This window comes from Humulus lupulus, chromosome 1 (assembly GCF_963169125.1).
Source record: "Humulus lupulus chromosome 1, drHumLupu1.1, whole genome shotgun sequence".
NCBI classification, from domain to species: domain Eukaryota; kingdom Viridiplantae; phylum Streptophyta; class Magnoliopsida; order Rosales; family Cannabaceae; genus Humulus; species Humulus lupulus.
In genome coordinates this window covers 34,987,498-35,002,596 of record NC_084793.1, presented here as the reverse complement: position 1 = coordinate 35,002,596, position 15,099 = coordinate 34,987,498, and positions in this window count along the sequence as shown.

Sequence of the window (15,099 nt, the reverse complement as noted above, 5' to 3'; positions counted from 1 at the left end):
AGTCAGAAATGGCAATGGTGTTAGTACTGGTCGTGAAGTCTTGACTTATCAGTCATGATCGGCAGTATTACTGAGCACTGGTCGTATGGTAATGGCCTATGAGTCAAGAGCGACATTAAGGTGTTTAATGTGGGCCGAAATGATTATATCTAATCAGCATGAGCATTAAATGCTTGACCGACCCTAAGGTCGAAGATTACTAAAGCGCTTGTCTAGTCTAAAGGCTAGTTACTTAGAGCCAGAGCCAAAAGGCTCTGGTGACTAAAATGTCACATGGCTTAGGGCACAGAGCCCCAGAGAGAGACTTATTAGTCCTCTACCCAGAGAGTGATTCATTAGTCACCTACCCAGAGATAGACTCATTAGTCATCTATTCAGGGAGCAGATCCCCAAAGATAGACTCATTAGTCATCTATCCAGAGAGCAGATCCCCAGAGACAAACTCATTAGTCATCTATTCAGGGAGCAAATCCCCAGAGACAGACTCAACATCCATCTACACAGGGCGCAGGGACCCATAATAATTTATTTGGACTTGCCTGCATGCATGAATAGGGTTACTATTGCTAGGCATGCTTATTTTAATTTAATGACATGTTATTATCTGTTTATGAGCATGTTGAGTTTTCTTGCTGAGCCTCGGCCCACGCATCCTATGTGGTGCAGGTAAAGGCAAAAGAAAGCTGGACCATCCTTAAGTTGAAGAGCTTAGGTGATGATGTGTACATATGCGGCTGCTCGACCACCACGGCCGAGGGTTTAAAGAGGAACTAGGGTTAAACCCTATTTTGCCGCTTAGGTCAGCTGGTTGTAAATCTTTTATTGTAATTAACCTTTAAAATATATTTTGGGATCCCAACTTATACAGTAAAAATTTTAGTGAAACGTTGTATCTTTGACCAAAATTTTTAACCCTAAACCATTAATCACATTTAGTTACACGATTATGGCCAAATGACTCGTTTACCGAGTTTAGCACTATTTAAAATGCACAGAGTAACGGTCCCTGGGTAGTAGGGTGTTACAAGCTCTATGAGATGTTATATGGGAGGAAGTGCAAATCACCCATCCATTGGGATGAGACAGGTGAGAGGAGGTATCTAGGTCCTGAGATTGTTTTGAGGACCAATGAGGCGATTGAGAAGATTAGAGCTTGAATGCTCGACTCCCAGAGTCGCCAGAAGAGTTATTCAGACTTGAGACGCAGGAGCGTAGAGTTTCAAGTCGGTGACCATGTGTTTCTCAGAGTTTCTCCCTTGAGAGGGATGGAACAGTTTGGAGTAAGGGCAAGTTGAGCCCTAGGTTTATTGGCCCCTTTGAGATTCTGGAACGAGTTGGAGAGGTAGCTTACAAATTGGCGATGCCTCCAGCTCTATCAGGGGTTCACAATGTGTTTCATGTATCCATGCTCCAGAAGTTTGTATCAGAATCTACGCGTGTGCTATGTTATGAGAACTTGGAGCTGGATCAGGATTTATCGTATGTGGAGAAGCCAATTCAGATTCTCGACCGAAAGGATAAAGTCTTGCGGAGCAAGACCATCGCCTTAGTGAAAGTGTTGTGGAGGAAAAACAAAGTGGAAGAGGCAACTTGGAAACTTGAGACAAATATGCAGGATCGGTATCCCGAGTTATTCAGGTAATTTTGAGGATGACATTTCTGTAAGGAGCGAATAGTTGTAGCGTCCCAAATTTGCTAATAAGGCTCGGGGCCTTGATTAGCATGCTGGGAGGGCAATAATTGATTTAATGTGAATTTAATGATAATGTGATTAGAAATGCATGTTTATGTGAATTAAATATGCATGTGGGCCCCATTTGGCTATTAGGGGCATATTTGTAATTTTACCTTGTTGAGGGCATAAATGTAATATTTGTGTATATTGTGATTGATACCATGAGTGAGTGGTGATATACTTGTGATGTGCGATCTGAGACGGTCCTAGGGAGCAGTTTAGCTAGGTAGTCACAACGGAGTTGAATACCCAGCTCGGGAGGAGCCTAGAGGTATTTTAGGAACATAGTTGGTGTTCGGGATTTACCGGGTAACGCGTAGTAGTTTAGTAATGATTTGGACATGTTGGGATTAAACGAGGATTTATAGGAATACTCGAGAACTTAATGAGATGTGGCATATGACAAAATTCCCCTTGGTGCTCTTGAGGGTTTAGATAGACTTAAAGGGCATTTTGGACTTTTGGCTAAGGGATATATATGGTTTATGGGTGCTGAGAATTTAGAAAGAAATTAGAAGGAAAGGAAACCACTAGAACTCTCATCTCACCTTCTTTCCCTCATGTTTCCCTCTCTCTCTTGTGGTGTTGAAGGCTTGAAGAAACCTTGAGGGTTTAGGCTAAAGAACTGGTGGATTGGGAGCTTGAAGACTTGGGGAATCATCTCAACATCGAATATAGTTCAGAGGTAAGCTCTTAGACTTGATCTTCTTGATGAATTCTGCTAGGATTAGAGGTTTGCATGTGAGTTCAATTCTGAGTTTGATTTTGGGTGTTGATGAATGTGTGGAGTTGTTTGTGGTTTTGTTGTGATGTTTGGGTTATGTGGAAGGGAAGTCTAGGCTTGATTCTGGGTTGAACTAGTGTTTGGGGTGAGAATTTATGGTTTAGGTTCGGGGAAAATATGCAGAGAAATGATGTTTTATGGGTTTCGGAGGCCCGAGCCGTGGCCCTGTTCTTCAGGTACCGTGACCCGCGTTTTAGTGTCCCAGAATATTTACTTAGCTAGCTAGATAGTAGTAGTAGTTAGCATTAGTTAGTAGTATGTTAGTTACCGTGGATTTTGGTTCAAACCGGGACTTAGTTGGAAACTCATAGCAACAGTTGTGGATTTTATAAGTTTAACCTATAGTTTAAGAATATTAATTATAACATAAGGTTTGATTAATATTGCTGGATCTAGATATATATTATAACCTATGGTTTAGATAGAGCTAATAAGAGTGTGACACTTGTCATAATTATGATTATTAAGGAATTAAGTATTCTTTATGGATAGTTTTAATAAAAGAAAGATCTAGAAGCTCTAGAACCTTCCAGCAGCTATTAGGATCGTATTATGACTCAGTCAAAGCTGTTAATCCAATTCAAAATTATGCTGAAAAAGTGAAAATACGTGTTTAATATATCAACGTATGCCGATATATCGTAGTATAAGGGCCGATATATCGCCTACGGAAGATACGGAAAACACGTCGACTTTACACCAACGATCGAACAAGCCTCGGGAATACAGGGGGAGGTGATATATCGCCTATGGGGGGCGATATATCACCTCCATGTATGTATTTTTGAAAGTTTGGGTTTTCAATTTAAAAAAAATAGCCTTAACCATCTAGACCTGCCTTTGAACGATTTTGACTGAGTTCTGGGCGTCAGTTGAACGAAAATTCAAATCTTTTTCATTTTATAATAATTTATTTATTCAAATTAAAAGGGGTTAGTTTCACTCCTTGAACTCTATAAATAGGACCTAGTGCTCAGCCATTTTCTTCATTCTTCAAGCATTTGATCTGAGCCTCCAAGGTGCTAGTGTTACTATAGAGAGATACACTTGGGTTTTGGGTTAAAGCTTTTATAAACACTTGGGAAGTGAGAAATAGTGTGATTTTAGTATTGAGGTTTAGACCAATCCATAAAGTCATTCAAGGTATTCATATTCCTAAGTTCAGTTCTATATGGTTCTTTAGTTTTCTTTTATTCAGATCCTAACTCTTGTTATTGATTTTTGATTAGGTATTTAAGTTCTTGAAACTTAAGGTTCTTCTTGGTAAGTTTCTTCTTGGATGGTTTAGTGTTCTTTTTCATCTCTTTTTCTTTAGATTCTCACCATTTTACTGTTGGTTTATAGAAGTTTCTAATCATGTTCTTGTTCCCAAATATCCCGGCTTTTGGTAAGGAAAATATGATAGATTTTATGTGCTTATATGTTATGATATGTTTATGTTATAATATGTTTACGTTATGATATGTTTATGCTATGGTATGTATATGTATGATATGTTTTTAGCCGCTTGGGCATATGACTTGCTTAGATAGTAAGCCCCAAGATTATTTATCATTTCATGGGTTAGAGTTATGATTTACCCTACCTCGACTAGTAGAGGACCTAGATGGGTTATCATATACTACCAAGTGATCTACCTACCTCAATTAGTAGACAGAGGACCTAGATGGTTTATCACATGCCATGTTAATGAGTTAATGGCCATTAATATTGTAGTCCTATATGATATATGTTTTTATAGTCATATGTTTTCTAGTATATGTTTATGATATAGTTTTATGCTTATATGTGTTAGTAGATTTTCCTTGCTGGGCATTAGGCTCACTCCTTTATTTTTTTAGTATGATGCAGGAAAATGATTATGGAGGCGGAGGGATTCTTGGCAGCTTGGCTTGTGTGTTGAGGATGAATGGAATGAATGGACTGCGTGTTGATCGAGGATGACGTTTATTTTAGTCTTTTGAATTATGTTTCTTTTGTAATTCCGCATTTAGTTTTTTGAGCAATTGATTTAAAGTTATATTTTATGTTTTATTAAACAATGGGTACCCATACCATATTTTATATCTTATTTTGTAACTTGCACAATATTTAATTTGGGGTTTTAATAAAGTTATGATTATTTTCTTATGTATGTTTTCTAAAAAATAGTAGCTATGTCTAGTAGTTTTAATGGTCCAAGGTCTTAGAAATAGTTGGGTCATTACACGCGTGCTTGAAGAGGCTGGAGAAGCCTCTGGTTCGCTCAGGCGTCGCGGCATGGGGGAGCATGCCGCGTCCTGTGTCCTCCAGTAGGGAGGGCCCTGGCCTCTGACTAAGTAGTGGGTCGCGGTCCTAAAGGGCATGCCACGACCCTAAATGGAAAAATAGGGGAGGTTAAGGTTTTTAGCTCGGGAACTCAAATGTTAAGGCTCAGGAAGGATTTTACTACCCGGTTTGGTAGAATCCAAGGTCCTGAAGGCTAGATTAATAATTCAAAGTTATTTATTGGTTTAGAACTTGATGGATGGTTATTATAAATTCATTGTGACTAGGTTTTCATCGAGGCTCGGGATAGAGGACTGTGCTCAGGATCGCGGTATTCAGAAAGTTCGGGACACAGGTAAGAAAATTGTTGTACCCATAGAGCAGGGTGTGGCCCTATTGTTTGAATTTCAGGTTGCGACCCTAATGTTTATGTTTTGTATGCATTTAAATATCTGTGAATATTATTATGTATGTTTATGAATGAAAAACGAGGCCGAGAACAGCGAAGGCCAGGAACGGCGAAGGCTGAGAACAGCAAGAAGCCGGGTACGACAAGGGGCCAGGATCGGTGTTGAGCACGCAGAGTGCAGACCATTAGGGCGAGACTCTCTCGATGAAGCAGCCACTGAGAGGGTGTTGCAGCCACCCTCTTGGTGAAGACTGCGAACCCAGGGCCTAGTAAAGCGCCTGGGACGGCGCTGGCCGCTATATGTTTAGCCCGTTGGCTGTTTTGTTGTATGTTGTGGATTGTCATATATATGTTAAATGTTTTGTGTTGAGTTTTCTTGCTGGGCTTCGGCTCACAGGTGCTCTATGGTGTAGGTAAGGGTAAAGGAAAGGTCGACCATCCATGAGTATGGAGAGCGTGGAGCAATGAGTACATGTTTGGTCTACTTGGTTGCCATGGCCATGGTTATTTTGGAGAAAGCACTGTAAATAACCGTTTTTTCACTTAGGACGATCTCGATTGTATATTTGAGCTGTAATGTATTTTCTAAACAGTATTTTGGGGGATCCCAACTGTATAACTTTCTATAATTTCAATGAATGTCCAAATTTTATAATTTTTGTCATTTAACGAGTTTAACTTCAGTTTAGTCACACTTTGGACCTAAAACCTCGATTAGCAAGCTAATGGCATAGTTATAACTCACATAGTAACGACTCTAAGGAAGTAGGGTGTTACAATAGTTGCAGGAAGTTGTTGTGCTCAATTGTTGTGGATGAAACAAATGATGGCCGACTATGGGTTTGATTTGGACACTTTAACTATTTTTTATAATAATACTAGTGCAATAAATATTTCAAAAAATCATGTCCAACATTCTTGCACAAAACACATTGATATTCGCCATCATTTCATTAGAGAACTTGTTGAAAATCAAACTTTGGTGTTATAATATATTGAGACTAACAAACAAATTGCATAATTTTTCACAAAAGCCCTTGATACGATCAAGTTTGACTATCTCAGGAAATCCTTGGGGTTTGTATTAACTAAGTTATCTTATGTTTCCTTTTTTCCATATCCCTGTATGAAAAGTTTCTCAATTATTTGCTTGATCTTGTCCTAAGAAAAAATCTCCAAACATTAATTTATCATGCATTTTTACTACTGGTTAGATTTTATAGTTAGAATATATCATATTTTGCTATTATGAATGAATTCGAAATAAAAAGTCCCTTCATTTATTTATTTTTTTCAAAATCAATAGTGCATATAATGTATGAGCATATTTAAAAAGTATTTATCAGGCTCCATTTTAGAATAGAGCTAACTACATAGATGTATGAAAGCATCTTTGAGTAAGTGGGAACTATATAACTAAAATTATATAGAGGATACGCTACCGTTGAAAATGGCTACTTTTAGTGTAGTGTGAAAACGTCTAACTTGGGTACTTTTTGCTATTTGAGAAAAAGGTTAATCGAAAAGAAAAAAAATTACCATAGGGCAATGACCATTGCTTTCACAAACACACACAAATGCTTGAGAATTACTGTTGAGAAAAATCCTTGTAAGACTAATACACAATTATTGATTTGGTTAAAAATATTATTTGTGACAGGGCTAAATATTTTGTGGTGACTTCTTGATCTAAAAAAATTGATATATGCTAAATATATTTTCTAACTTTATAGTAAAAATGTAATGCCCTAGTTAGCCTAGATTGTTACACTGTGTTTTCTAAATAGTGCTTAACTCACTGAACAAGTCATTAGGCCGTAAAAGTGCATCTAAATGTGATTACTGGTCCAAGATTAAAAAATTTGGTTAAAAGGAATGAATGTTTCATAAAAAAAATATTAAACTGTACATGGGATCCCATAATAACGTTGACAAAGTTGTTTACAATTCCAAAATGGCCATTACAACTCAAAAGCTACAACCCGCCAACCTAAGCGACAAAAATAGGGTTTAACCCTAGTTCCTCTAAGAAACCTTGGTCGTGGTTGTCAAGTGGCCGCATATGTACACATCACCACCTAAGCTCTCCAACTCATGGCTGGTCCAGCTTTCCTTTCCCTTTACTTGCATCACGTAGCACCCGTGAGCCAAGGCCCAACAAGAAAACTTAATACAAGTGCTTGAACAATATATACAGATTCAGATGTATATCTAGCATGCCCAACAGTAATAACCTACTCATGCATATTATATTTTAATATAATGTTTGATTGATTAAATAAGTGTTACAAAAAGTGATTATTTAATCTAGTGGGGGAATGTTATATTATTTCATATAATATAATATTAGATTAAATAATGTGACAAAATGTGATTTTTCACACAAATGTGATTTGTCACACCTTGTAACATATTATTGAGAGTCACAAAATTGGACACATGTGTGTGTCTAAATGTGACATATTTTGGAGTTACCAAATATTGCCCAATAATGTGTAGATTTGATATTACACATTTTGATTTGAATTTCTTAAAGCCATATGTGAAATATGGCTGTTAGAGATGTGATTTGAACTCCCATAATGTGTATGGAAGTTACAAAATCAAGTGGGAATGAATTTGGAACGTTTTGGCAAAGTTGGAAAATTGGTTGCTGAAAAAACGTCTTAGGCCGCGGCCTGAGTTTTTCAGGCCACAGCCCAAGAGGCAAAAATAGGCAAAAACACACCGTGGGCCGTGGCCTGAGCAGCTGACAGCATTTTCCAACTTCGGTTTTTATCCAATTTTGAATGTTTCCAACAGCCAAGTAACTCACAAATCTCTATTTTAATTCCATAAAACATCCAATTAATCATTGGTAACAGCCATGGGGTTGGTGGAATTTGAAATTCAAAGGGTGTCTCAAAACTCTATAAATAGGAGCCTAATGCTCACTTGTAAGACACACCATTTTTCATCCACAAAGCACTTGGCTGAAAAATACACCTTGAGGCTTGATAATTCCAGAGAGTTATTTCCTAGAGAGATCCCTTAGTGCTTAGAGAATAGGGGGAAATAAGCTTTTGGACAAAGGTCTTGAACCTTGTTCAAGTTGGTGATCTCCACTACTCTACACTTTGGTTGTGTGAGAGTTTGTTTGTGTTTTCATTCTTTTGTTCTTCTTGTTCTTCTTATTTACTTGTATTATTATAGTATTGATTTTGTAATCTTCTTCTTCTACATATTTTTATTTACTTGTATTTTGGGCAATTGAGTTGTAATACTTATTTAATCAATATTATCTTGTCCATTGTATTTTTGCATAGAGTTGTATTTGGTTTTTCCATAATTCCATTGAGCAATAATATATATTCTCTAACAATGCATGCATACAAGTACAAATAAATTATTATGGAATCATTACGGGGCTCGCAGCCCTAATTTGATGACCATAGAGTCAACCTGGGTCCTTTGCCCTAGCTCTGAATAACTAGTCATAGAGCTAGCCAAGCGCTTTAGCTTTCTACGACCATTGGGTCGAACGAGTGTGCAACGCTCTCCTAATTAGATCCAATCATATCGACCAGTGTTCAACGCACTATTGCTGCCCTTGACTCATAAACCAATGCTTTATGACCAGCGCTCAGCGCTATTGCTGTCCTTGACTGATAAGTCAATGCTTTACTCAAGTATATAATGCAAACAAGCATTCATCATATAACAAATATCCATATATACAACACTCAATATGCTTCATCAATAATCACAAGCATAATCATAATCATGCGCATTTATATGGGCCAATGCCCAATCAAAATTATATTCAACATTCGGGCCAAGCCCTAATCATGTATGTCACATAATGGGTGCAATTTTCTTACCTCAAGTCCGAGTGTAATGAAAAATAAGAACGACCCTCGAGCACGATCCTAATCCTGAGCCCCTAGCGATAACCTAGTCACAACCAAGTATAGAATCCCATCAATAATGAGTAAAGCTTCCGAACCGAGTCCTAGCCTATGGGACGTTGAATCCTACCAAACCAGGTAGTGGGATCATTCCCGAGCCCTTAGGTTTGAGCTCCTGCACTCAAAACCCTCCCTAAGGCCGAATTCCCCTTAAGCGCGCCGCAGCCCGCCGAAAACAGAGGCCTTTGCCCCTTTCTGTTTGCACCACGCACCGTGGCACGCCTATCAAGCGCCGCAGCCCTAAGTGCCCATCAGCCAGGTCCTCTTCTTCATTAAGCTTGGGTCGCGGTGCCCAAGAACAAGGTCGTGACCCGACCTGGAACCCAGAAAAAACCTTCGTTTTTCCCATTTCAAAACACTCCACAAACCTATCCAAATCCCAAAAACAAAGTTCCCAATCATCTCAATGACCCAAAACTATCAAAACCCAAGATTCAAACCACTTAAGAACTCATCAAAACATAGAATCCAAATTCAAAACTTAAGAAAATTTAGGAAATAGAAACTCAGAAATTCAAAAATTAAATTACCTCTGATTATGTTGTTTCTCGCTAACTCCTCCGGCTAACAAGCTTTTAATCTTTCCTAGAATCGTTATGACTTGATCCTTGCTTGAATCCGAGTCCTAAAACTCGAGTTTCCTTTGAAAATGCGACGAACGGTACAAAGGGATAACGGGAGAGAGAGAAACAGTGTTTTGAACGTATATCTGTTTCTCTCAGGCTACTTCAAGCTTAAGTAACCTCAAGTAAATTCCAATGCTCGGGGTCCCAAAAACACCCCGAGGGTAAAATAGTAAAAATCCCCAGAATTTCCTCCTGATCTCACTAACTCCCAATAGATCATCAAATATTCATTCCCATTACCCAATATCCCGGTAATGTGCTAAATTCCCAAAATACCCCTTGACTCACACCGAGTCAAATATTGGTCCCGTTGTGACTTTCTCGCTAACTTGCTCCCTAGGATCGCCTCTTGCCGAGTAACCCAAATATATCCACATAATAATGTGGTCTCACACATATATCACATATATACCAAATATACTCATAACAAGCCAAATTACAAAAATTTCCCTTCTAATAAGAAACAGGCCCACATGCTCAATTAATATACCTAAACATGCATATCAAGTCATATAATAATATAACTCACATAATCACATAATTACACGCATATAAAACACATAAACATGTAATTTCAATAATTTTCCATCATGGCCCCCTAATCAATCCCTAAGCCTTATTAGGCAATTTGGGACATTACAACTATCCCCTCCTTACAGAAATTTCGTCCTCGAAATTTTACCTGAACAACTCAGGATACTGACTCTGCATATCTGACTCTAGCTCCCAGGTTTCTTCCTCGAACTTGTTGTTCCTCCATAATACCTTAACCAAAGGTATAGTTTTGTTTCTCAGGACCTTGTCCTTCATGTCAAGTATCTGGATTGGCTATTCCTCATAGGAGAAATCTGCCTCAAGCTCCAGATCCTCTTAACTCAACACATGAGTCACGTCTGACACATATTTTCGAAGGGCCAAAATATGAAATACATTGTGTACGGCCGACAATGCCAGAGGCAAGGCCAACCTATAGGCCACTGACCAATCCTTTCCAAGATGTCAAATGGTCCCACTAATCTAGGGCTCAACTTGCCCTTCTTCCCAAATCTCCTCACTCATTTCCATGGTGAGACTCTAAGGAAGACATATTCTCCCACTTGAAACTCCACTTTCCTGCATTTAGGATTAGCATAACTTTTCTGTCTACTTTACGAAGCGAGCATCTGAGCTCTGATCTTCTCAATGGCCTCATTGGTCCTTTGAACTGCCTCAGGCCCAAGTATTTCATTTCTCCCATCTCATCCCAATGAATGGGAGGCCTGCATTTCCTACCATACAACATCTCATAAGGAGCCACCCCAATGGTCTACTAATAGCTGTTATTGTAGGAAAACTCTATCAAAGGAAAATAATTACTCCAGGACCCACCAAAGTCTAGCACACATGCTCGTAGCATGTCCTCTAATATCTGAATCGTCCTCTCAGATTGTCCATTTTTCTGAGGATGATAAGCAGTATCTAAACTTCAACTGTGTACCCATAGCCCTATGCAAACTTCCCCAAAACTTGGAAGTAAATGTGGGGTCCCAATCTAACACGATCGACCGCGGAGCCCCATGAAGGTGCACTATCTCTTTCACATAGAGATATGCATACTGGTCAACTGTATACATTGTCCTCACTGGTAAGAAGTGAGCTAATTTAGTGTATCGATCCATAATAACTCACACTGAATCATGTTGACCCACAGTCCTGTTGGGGTTTTATGCCCTAATTAAAACTCAAATTCTTTGTAATCTCATTTTATTATCAATAAAAGAATAGAAATCATTTTTTGACTTGGTCAATCACTTTGCTCACATGTTTTATTTTCATGATTATTTGTTTAATATAAACTTCTATTAAATCCCGAGCATATAGCTAATCTTATTTATAGTGACGTATCACAGTGGAATATAAATATGGTTATATGTTCAAAATAAGTTAGTCCTAAGATTAGTCAGTGCACCGGATTTACACTGACTTTCCAATCTACGATATGATCTACTTACACATTACAGTGTTATGTTCTTTCCAGAACACTAGCAAAGTAGATAAGATCGGATGTATTTGTTACATCGGACAGGACCGGTATTGACAGTTGATAAGATAAGTAAACATACCGTTATTATCTATTCTAGTCATATCATATAGTTGACCATAGGTCAATTCAATCTCAATTTTGAGTGGTTAGTATTCTAACTGATTGTATTATTTGAGTTCTTTGACTTGTTCGTTACCAGCTTACCCTACGGACTAGTTCGTTACCAGCTTACCCTACGGACTAGCCCATACTTACATCTTGGGAACCCGGTAGTATAATTGAGTGGGAGTGTTAATCATAGATATGAACATCTATAGCTTCTGATGAAGAAGTGAAATGATGGTTTCCTTTTAGTTTGGTTCAAGGTGTTAAATGATAGAGATCTCATTTCAGTATTTTAGTCCTATCTCATTGTAGACTGTCTATAGAGGATTGAGTGACAATTATGGTTGTAACAATGGATAATTAATAGCGTATCTATATTTGTTATAGAGCGTTTTATGAATTCAAGAGTGCAATTCCAAGTCTATAGTGGAGTCACGAGGAATTAATAAGTTAGTAAATTTATTTGTTAGATTTATGATAACTTATTGGAGCTTGATTTCATAGGCCCATGGTCCCCATTGTACCTTGGATAAAATCATCTAGATAGTCTCAATTAATTGATTTAATCATCAATTAGAATTATCAAAGTTGACCAGGTCAATTTTGGATAGTTTCACAGAGTTGTGTAATTTTGAGAAGAAAATAGAAATTATGGCAGATTTATTAATTAAGATAAATTGGTATCTAAATTAATAAATAAATTTAAATCAAGGTTCAAATTATAAATAATTAATTTGATAAAGGATTTAAATAATTATTTAATTAATTAAATCAATAGAAAATAATACAGGCATTGATTTTAAGTCCAATGAGCTTATAATCAAATGGGAAATTTCACGGGCCTATAGCCCATGATAATTTCGACTTAGGGCTTCAAAATGGCTATTATTTTATTGATTTTTTAATTAAATAAAATGGCCTAATTGAGTCTATAAAAGGAGTGCTTAAAGAGAAGTCAAAACAAGAAGTTTGATAAGTCTCAAGTCAGATTTTCTGATAGTTTTAGATTCTCTCTAAATACAAGTCATTTTCTAAGCCACTTTGTTATTTTCTCTTATTCTCTCTATATCTATCTCATGTGTTGAGAATTTCCCACACTAGTCTAGGTGGTTCTAAGGATACATTGGAAGATTGTGAAGAAAATAGAAGATCGGTTCAGTTTCTTGATAATACTCTGCGACAGAAAGGATACAAGAGTTAAAGAAACTGAAGGAAGGACTCTTTAATTCCGCTGCGTATACTGTAAGTATTCTATTATTTGTTTCTCTTGAATTCAATTTTAGAAACATGTTTTAGGCTATCTCGTATTAATTTTTTTAATATTAGATATACATGAAAATAAATAAAGATCCTGTATAAGCTAATCCAACAAGTCCTAGGTAACCCCACCACGAAATCCATCGTGATGTCCTCCCATTTCCACTTTGGGATGTCCAAAGGCTGTAATAGCCCTGCTGTTCTCTGATGCTCAGCCTTGACATGTTGACATATCAAGCACTTAGCCACATACTCAGTCACATCTCTCTTCATCTCAGGCCACCAATATAGTGATCTCACGTCCCAATACATCTTCGTGGTACCTGGATGCAAAGAGTAAGGAGTAGTATGAGATTCATCCAGACTTTCTCGCCTGATATTACCGTTCATCGAAACACAGATCCGACCCTTGTATCTTAACAAGCCCATATCTGACACTATATAGTCCTGAGACACTACAGCTAGAATGTCCTCTCTGATCTTTGTCAGTTGTGGATCACCCAACTAACCTTCCTTTATTCTTTCCAACAACGTAGACTGTAGCGTAATGTTGGCCAACTGGCCCACCAGCAACTCTATCCCAGCTCTGGTCATATCCTCTGCCAACCCTCTGGATATCAGTCTCGCATTGAAAATTTGTCCCGCACCCTTCCAACTTAAGGCATCCGCCACTACGTTGGCCTTCCCTGGGTGATACAGGATTTCACAATCATAATCATTTACCAACTCCAGCCAATACCTCTGTCTCATGTTCAAGTCTTTCTGTGTGAAAAAGTATTTCAGGCTCTTATGGTCAGTGTATATCTCACACTTCTCTCCATAAAGGAAATGCCTCCATAACTTTAATGCAAAAACCACTGCTGCCAACTCTAAATCATGAGAGGGGTATATCTGTTCATATTCTTTCAACTGATGTGATGCATAAGCAATCAACTTCCCTGACTGCATAAGAACACAACCCAAACCCTGATGTGAGACATCACAGTAAATCACAAACTTTTCCTAATCTATCGGGAGACTCAAAGCAAGAGTTGTGATCAATCTCTACTTCAAATCCTAGAAGTTGTTTTCACACTTGTCTAACCACACAAACTTTTGATTCTTGCATCAATGAAGTTTCAATCCTTGAGAACCCTTCCACAAAATGCCTATAGTAACCTGGCAATCCAAGGAAGCTCTTGATCTCTGAGGCATTCCTTGGCCTTGGACAATCTCTGACCGCCTCGATCTTGGATGGGTCCACCTTGATCCCCTCCTTACTGAAAATATGACCAAGGAAAGTCACCTAAGGTAACCAAAACTCACATTTCTTGAACTTTGCGAACAATCTGTGTTCCCACAGTCTCTGTAAACCCAACCTCAGGTGTTGCTCATGTTCTGAATGAGAATAAACCAGAATATCATCGATGAAGACAATCACAAACTGGTCTAGGTAATCCTTGAACACTCTGTTCATCATATCCATAAAAGCAGCTGGGGCATTAGTCAACCCAAAGGACGTGACCAAGAACTCATAATGTCCATATCTGGTACAAAAGGCGGTCTTTGGTATATCTCCCTCCTTGATCCTCAGTTGGTGATAACCAAATTGAAGATCTATCTTTGAGAATACGATCTTACCCTGCAACTGATCAAATAAGTCACCTATCCTTGGCAGAGGATACTTGTTCTTGATTGTTAACTTGTTCAGTTCTCTATAGTTAATACACATCCTCAGAGAACCATCATTCTTCTTTACAAATAGGACTGGTGCACCCCATGGTGAGAAACTGAGTCTAATGAAACCCAAGTCTAACACTCTTGCAGCTGTACCTTTAGTTCTTTCAACTCTGAAAGGGCCATTCTGTAAGGTGCCCTAAACACTGGCTCCATCCATGGTGCCAATTCAATCACAAATTTGATCTCTCTGTGTGGTGGCAACCCTAGTAAATCCTCTAGAAACACATCAAAAAACTCACAGACTAAT